Consider the following 7,704-nt stretch of genomic DNA (forward strand, 5'->3'; position numbering starts at 1 on the left):
TACCTTTCTTAGAGTCGTACCCTGCAATGCCAAATCAGATATATTAGTACTATTCTTTAGCCCTGTAGGGCTATTAGCTACATTGTCAAATTTAATGGAATCAAGATTAGCATTATATAATAAAATAGGCTCATCATCTCTGGGCATAGGGGGCCCTTCATAGTGTGAACCACTCCTTAGAGTAATTTCATAGGCTTGATCCGTAGGCCTGGTCGGCTGTGCTGGCAGGGCTCCCTGTTGACGGGCTTGCAGAGTAGCAGAAATTTGCGCAATTTGATTATCTACAATTTTATTATGTGCTAGGATTGAATCAATTTGGGCATCTCTACTCTCCATGTGCTGCTGCATACTAGCCAGCATCGCTCTAATTTCTACCAAAGCAAGGTCGGAAGATGAGGAGGGTTGTTTTGGATAGTTCTTCTGGCAGCATTGGGGTGGTTATATTTCTGTTGTTGTTGTTGTGGCGCCTATGATTCTTGTGGAGGTGGTGGATTTTGAACATTGGTGCTCCGGTAGGAAAGGTACGGATGATTCTGGTACCCAGGATTGTAGGTGTTAGAGTATGGGTTGTTCTGCCTATAAGCTTGAAAGGCATTGACTTGCTCCACGGAACTCCTGCAATCTTGCTCCCAATGACCTAAAATCCAACAATTTTAACTAAAAGCCTCATTAGCATTATTATTAATTGCAGAAACATTAGCTACATTTGCAGTACTAAGATTATTTAATTTCTGGCATATAGAGGTTATTTGAGCTTGTAAAAAGGATACAGAGTTGACACTATGTTTACCTTTATTAGCAAAGCCTCGAGGATTCCCATATTGGGAATTATTAATTGCCATATCTTTAATAACTTGACCTGCATTATCAATATTAAGGTTCATAAACCTTCCACTAGCTGCTGAATCCAATATTATTCTAGATGAATTTCCAATCCCATTGTAAAAGGCTTGGATCAACTGCCATTGTGCCAAATTATGGTGGGGGCATTCTCTTTGTATATCCTTAAACCTCTCCCAAGCCTCATATAAAGTTTCATCGGCCTCTTGGGCAAAGTTTTGAATAGCACTCCGTAGTACAATTGTTCTCTCTACAGGATAATATTTGTTATAAAAATTCAAAACAAGAGTCTCCCAGTCAGTTATACCAAGTGCAGTTCTATTTAATCCATTAAACCATAATTTGGCTTTTCCACTTAATGAGAAAGGAAAGAGAATCTCCCTGATTTGGTCTTGTGTGACCCCATCTTTCCTGATGGTATTACAGTACTAATAGTAGTCTGCAATATGAAGATTTGGGTCCTCACCCTTAGCTCCAATAAATTTCTTCCTTTCTATAATCGTTATAAATTGGGGTTTAATCTCAAACTGTACCCCATCAAGAGCTGGAGTGGGATTAAGGTGTGGAAAATCTGTAAGCTTTGGTTGTGAATAATAACGAAGCTTCTTAGGAATCGCCATCTATGATTCTGGATCCGAAGATACCTCTGAATCACTAGAATCAGTTAGAGGCTCTCGGTGATTATTATTATCACCTGAACCCGCCAGAATTTGCCTGTAGAAATTTTTCTATCAATGGAAGGATCATTCGATCTCCGGATCGAATGGGATGTAACCTGATCTGGAACACCTGGGCATAAAAAAAGAACTAAAAGCAAATATGAGACTTGCCTCAAAGAACTAACGTTCTCTGAGACAAAAGGAAATAACCAAGACTACAAAAAACAATAAGAAATAAAATTAAAACCGTCTCCCCGGCAACGGCGCCAAATTTTGACAGGCAAAAGTCGTAATCACCCAATAAAAAATAATTCCTAAATCCTCTAACTAATGAAGATGGGGAAGTAGGGTCGAGTCCACAGGGAAACTGGTCTATCTATTCCTAATTAATTTAAGCAATCTAAATTATCAAGTAACAATTTAATAATATGGATATAAAACTAAACTACGGAGATTAAGAGTAAAGAGAAAATAATGAATAAAGGCCTAGGGCATAGGTTCACCATTAAATAACATTCCAGGGTAAAACATAATAATCAATCATCAATGCATAATTAATTAGATGATAAAGGGCTTTCGCTACGTATTACAATCACAGAATTAATCTACCGGTATTAAATCTCATCTCTCGAATCTTGCTTAACCATTTATAAATTAACCTGCCTATTGAAACTAGACCTATACATCAATTCTCATCTCTCGAATCTCGAATTAATATTGTCAAACTCATGCATAAAAGATCAAGGCTAATCTAGTCACAAAGCATTAAATCAATCAATATGAAAATAATCTAACATTGATAATTTACAACAATAAACTACCCCTTCATATTATTTATGGATCCCCACAAACCCTAGAAAGGAAACTACTCACACATAATTGAATCTAAACTAATCAAGGCAATAAAATAATACATGATGAAAGAATTAAAATAAATAACTGAGATAAAAGTAGAATAAATCGTTACCAAAGTAATCTTTAATTAAGAGTAGAGTTAAGAACAAAGTATTAGGGAGAGAATCTAATCTAAAACTAAGTAGAGAGAGAAAATCTAAGAGAAGAATTAGGAAAGAGTAAAAGAAGTTGATAAACTCGCTTAACGGAAAAGTATTTATATTAAGCAAGAATCCTAAGCTAAAACAAACTTAAACGACGATCAAAAACCTCCTAATAATGACATGCGCCCGATCGGGCCTGCCTTTTTACTCCAAGGTGCGTCTCTCTCGCTCGGCCGGGCGCGAGTTCGGGCGCCAGCTTTTTTTCTCCCTACCCGGCCGGGCGCTGCTTCGGGCGGGAGCTCCTTTGGCCGGGCGGCACTCTTGGGCTACTCTTTGGACTTCGATGGGCTCCAATTCTTCGGGCCAATTCGGATTTCCTCTTCGGGTCTTGAATACTTGATCCAAATGCCCCGGTATCACATATACCGAGCCCTTAATCACCGGTTCAATGGCTCTAACCGGCCCTGGGCTATGAAGGATGGTCGTGCATCTCCAATGCTCGTAGACACTCCATAATATATCGGGAAAATGCTCCAAAAGTGCAAATCCCTACAAAAGTCAACCAAATCTAAAAAAACACTAGAAAACACCAATTAGTAATAAAAGTGGCTCTAAAGAGCCAAAAACACTACTACTTATGACCAAAAACACTAAAAGTGGTAAAATACTATATAAAATGAACATATCAAATCTGCGATCCTAACTCACTCTTATAACGCCGATACCTGCAAACTAGCATTAGTTAAACAGATTATAGAGTTAAGAAACGTGTATCTTTCACCGTCGAGCACACGTCTCTGGAGGTAACCGATTTGTTGCCGCATTGTTATATTGTTGTTGTGACAACCTTCCGCAAGCTAGGAAACGCCATCCTGCTGTTTGTTTTGACGATCTTCTACAAGCTAGAGAATACCGCCTGAAGACTGCTACGCCTGTAACCGCCTCCATTTCCGCTGTGATAGACTTCTACAGGCTAGAGAACCCCATCAAAGATTGCTTCCCCTGAAACGACCTTCTAGCGCTTTGTGATCATCTTCCGCAAGCCAGGGAACACGATTGAAGATAACTTCGGTTGAAATCACCTGTAGTTGTTTGTGACAACCCTCCGCAAGCTAGGGAATGCTGTCGATCATTGCTGTTACATCTCGAGACTTTTTCTAAAATAATAGTGACAACTTTCCCAATCATAGCAAAAGTCGTCGAAGATCGCCTCATCACGAACCGTCCTTCTCAAATCTTGGTGACAACCTCCACGATCTTAGCAAATGCTGTCGAAGATCGCGTGTAGACACCCATTTCTGTCTCCTAAAACCAAACCCGATGATGAGTACTGTAGACACCCATTTGTGTCTCCCCAAAACCAAACCCAGTGATGAGTACCTTTCACGTCGAATCATAATCGAATGAAACGAAAGTGTGGAAAGGTCTAGTGTTGCGGAAAGTTTTTTTTCTTTTCTCTTCTCTCTTTTTTTGAAAACTTTATTTTTAGAAAACAACCAATCCAGTTTGGTTGGTCCATGATATGGGTCCAATAGTGGTGTAGTTGGATGGGGTTTGCAAAGACCTTTCCAACGATATATTATAAGCCCAATTCCGATGAATATTGAGGAATTTATGGCCAATTTACTAAACTGGGCCTGGTTTGAGTTTTAAGTACGGCCCAATGATCTAGGGGAGGGCCTAATATGATTTATCATTCCTAATGTAATTAGGAATGGTTTTGGTCTTCTAGAACATTTTAGAAGGTTTTATCATTCCTAATTCAATTAGGATTCTTCAGAGTTTTAATTAGATCAAATAGCATTTTCGACTGAAATTATATTATTTTATCTTCCAGTACAATAAAATTATCATATTTTCGAAAACGCGTTAAAATCTGGTTTGGCGTCCAACCCCAGGCCTTGGCGCCTGGAACCAGGATTGGCGCCAGACGCCAGTATTGGCTCCTGGCGCTAGCCACTGGTCCTGGCGCCAAAGTTGGTTTTTCGATCTTCAGACTCTATTTTGATAAATTATCTTTTTTGGATGTTTTTCTCTATAAATATCGTATCATAAGCTCCGTTTTGATGGACGGATTATCAATATTCATTCACCGTTTTCATCTACAATCATCAATCGTCAACAATTACTTTATGAATCATTGATCTTTTAGCATTCTTTCTAAACTTTGCTCTTTAATACAAAATTCCGCATTCACAAGATCTTGAAACACCTAACCATATTCGAAGTTGCCTTCGCCCTAGACGTGAAAGGTTTTAATTTCTGAGGGTTTGGTCCCAAATCTCTCTTTCAATTATTTAAGTTAATTGCTTTGATTATTATTTTCCTTGAAGTTACTAACGCGTGTATTTTGTTATTAGAAAGAGGTATGAGGCATCAAAGTAAGTAATTTAATTGATCTTATTGATATTATGATCATGTTTATATTGTTATTATGATATTCCTAGTATCATGTCTAGGGTAACAAATATATTAAATATGATTGTTACGATGCTTCCTATGTTCTTCCTAATATTAATTCATGTTAGTATCATGTTAGGGCTAAAGACATGATTTTTATTGCTTAGTGACATGCTAGGGTTTGTTATTAATCTTGTTAGTATCATGCCTAGGATCTTGCTATTTTTATTATGCTTTATTATTAACATGAACATGATTAAAATTATAATTGTTATAATTTATGATGATTGTGAATAATATTATTATTATTATTATTATTATTGTTTTGATTATGATTATAATTTTATTATAATTATTATTAATGATGTTTATTTTTATTATGTTGCTTGATATGCATATTGTTTTTTATTGTTATTGCTTGATCACCTTTTATGCATGTTAAAGGGAATTGGTATTTGCAATCACGCTTAATAAGATAATTAATAATCTTGTTTAGGGTTAATTGTGATTATAAATTCAAGTGATCTCCAATAATAGTTTATTTGTGCATTAAATTCAACCAACATAGATTAAACAGGTTTAGGGTTATTCTATTGATTGTATGTTAGTCAGAAAGCGCACATGAATACGAGCAGAATAAAGTAGAGGCCTATTATTAGGGCAGGTTCAATCTCTTTTAGGTTGGATTTGTACCATCATCCCCGAACCCTTATTTGGTTCATGACCTTATGGAGTTGACGATATCTTGGATACCTCGTGATGGTTTACAAGTTCCTTAAAAACTTGTTGGCGACTCTTTTGCTCTATCTTCTTCCCTTTTGGACGCCACCGTACTTTAGTGTATGATCACAGTGGGGTTCAAGCTAGTGGGATTTTAGAGGCTTGAAACTATTCCCCACAAGTACCTTTCACGTGGAATCATAATCGAATGAAGTGAAAGTATGGAAAGTCTAGTGTTGCGGATAGTTTTAATTTCTTTTTTTTTCTTTCTGTTTTTGAAAACCTATTATAAGAAAACAGCCAATCCAGTTTGGTTGGTCCAAGATATGGGTCCAATAAAGGTGTAGTTGGAGGGGGTTTGAAAATAGCTTTCCAACGATATATTATAAGCCCAATTCCGATAAATAATGAGGAAGTTATGGCCAAATTACTAAACTAGGCCCGGTTTGAGCCTTATATGCGGCCCAATGATCAAGAGGAGGGCCTAATATGGATTTATCATGCCTAATGGAATTAGGAATGGTTTTAGTCTTCTAGATTCTTCTAGAAGGTTCTTTTCATTCCAAATTCAATTAGCATTGATAAATTGACTTTTGTTAACTTTTTAGAGTTTTAACCAGAATAAAAGAGTGTTTTTAAGGAAAATACGATTTTGCCCTTCTGTACTGTTAAATTTTATCTGAATTTAGAAAACGCGTGAAAGAATTAATTAGTGCCTAACGCCAGACTTTAGCGTCTGGCGCCTGACGCTAATGGTCAGCGCCTGGCGCTAACTTGTTTTTTCCTCGTCGAAACTCTGATTTGTTTATCTTTTTGGCTGATTTTTTCTATAAATAGCCTCCTAAAATCTCCGTTTTGGATCACCAATTCTTAGGAATTATAAACAACTCCCTAATTCTCTTCTATCTCGAAGCTAAAGCTCTCACTTTCTCTTTTTTCTAAACCAACCTTTTATACACAATTCCGCATTGACAAGATCAAGAAACACCTTGCATTGTTCGAAGTTGCCTTCACCCTAGATGTGAATGGTTTTAATTTCTTAGGATTTGGTCCCAAATCTCTCTTTCAATTATTTAATTTAATTGTTGTTTATTATTTTCCTTGAACTTACTAACGCGTGTATTTTGTTATTAGAAATAGATACGAGGCATCCAAGGAAGTGCTTTAATTGCTTTATTGATATTATGATATAGAAATCATGTCTAGGTTGTTATTTTGATTCCTAGTATCATGTTAGGATGCTTTTCTTAATATGATGTTTAAGGTAACAACAATAAATTCCTAGAATCATGTTTAGGGTAAAGAATATAATGTCAATTATGATTTCTATGATGCCTTTTATTGTCTTTTCTAATAGCATGTTAGTATCATGTTAGGGATAAACATTTGATCTTTATTGTTTAGTGGCATGCTAGAGTTTCTAATTAATCTTGTTAGTATCATGCCTAGGATCTTGCTATGCTTTAGCTTTAACATTATTATTATAATTATGATTATTATTATGATTATTTATGATGTTGCTTGATTATATATATTTATTGTTGTTGCTTGATCACGCCTTTTATGCATGTTTAAAGGGAATTGGTACTTGTAATCACGCTTAATGAGATAATTAATAATCTTGTTGGGGATAATTTAATTATAATTCAAGTGATTGCCAATAATAGATTTATTTGTGCATTAATATTCAACCATTATAGATTAAACAGGTTTACGGTTAATCACATTGATTGCATGTTAGTCAGAAAGCACACATGAATACGATTAGAATAAAGTAGAGGCATATTATTAGGGCAGGTTCAATCTCTTTTAGGTTGGATTTGTACCTTCATCCCCGAACTACCAGTCATGGTTCCAGACCTATTGGAGTTAACAATCTCCTGGATCGTTAAGGGGTGTAACCTTCACCTCTTGAACGGTTTACAAGTTCCTAAATCTTGTTGGCAACTCTTTTGCTCTATCTTCTTTCCCTTTGGACGCAACCATACTTTAGTGTATGATCACAGTGGGGTTCAGGCTAGGGGTAATGCTTGAAATATTCCCCATAAATTTTGGCGACTCCACTGGGGAGGATTTCTATCTTAATT

At 36.3% G+C, this 7,704-nt stretch overlaps 1 non-coding gene across 1 annotated transcript; it reads left to right on the top strand.

Moving 5' to 3' along the window:
* The first annotated feature begins 972 nt into the window (after positions 1 to 972).
* On the top strand, positions 973 to 1,079 carry LOC145607479 (small nucleolar RNA R71). The gene has a single exon (XR_014105569.1). It is a non-coding gene; the product is annotated as a small nucleolar RNA R71 (small nucleolar RNA).
* Positions 1,080 to 7,704: the final 6,625 nt, after the last annotated feature.

The sequence above is a fragment of the Chenopodium album genome, chromosome 2 (genome assembly GCF_948465745.1).
Source record: "Chenopodium album chromosome 2, dcCheAlbu1.1, whole genome shotgun sequence".
Taxonomy (NCBI): Eukaryota; Viridiplantae; Streptophyta; class Magnoliopsida; order Caryophyllales; family Amaranthaceae; genus Chenopodium; species Chenopodium album.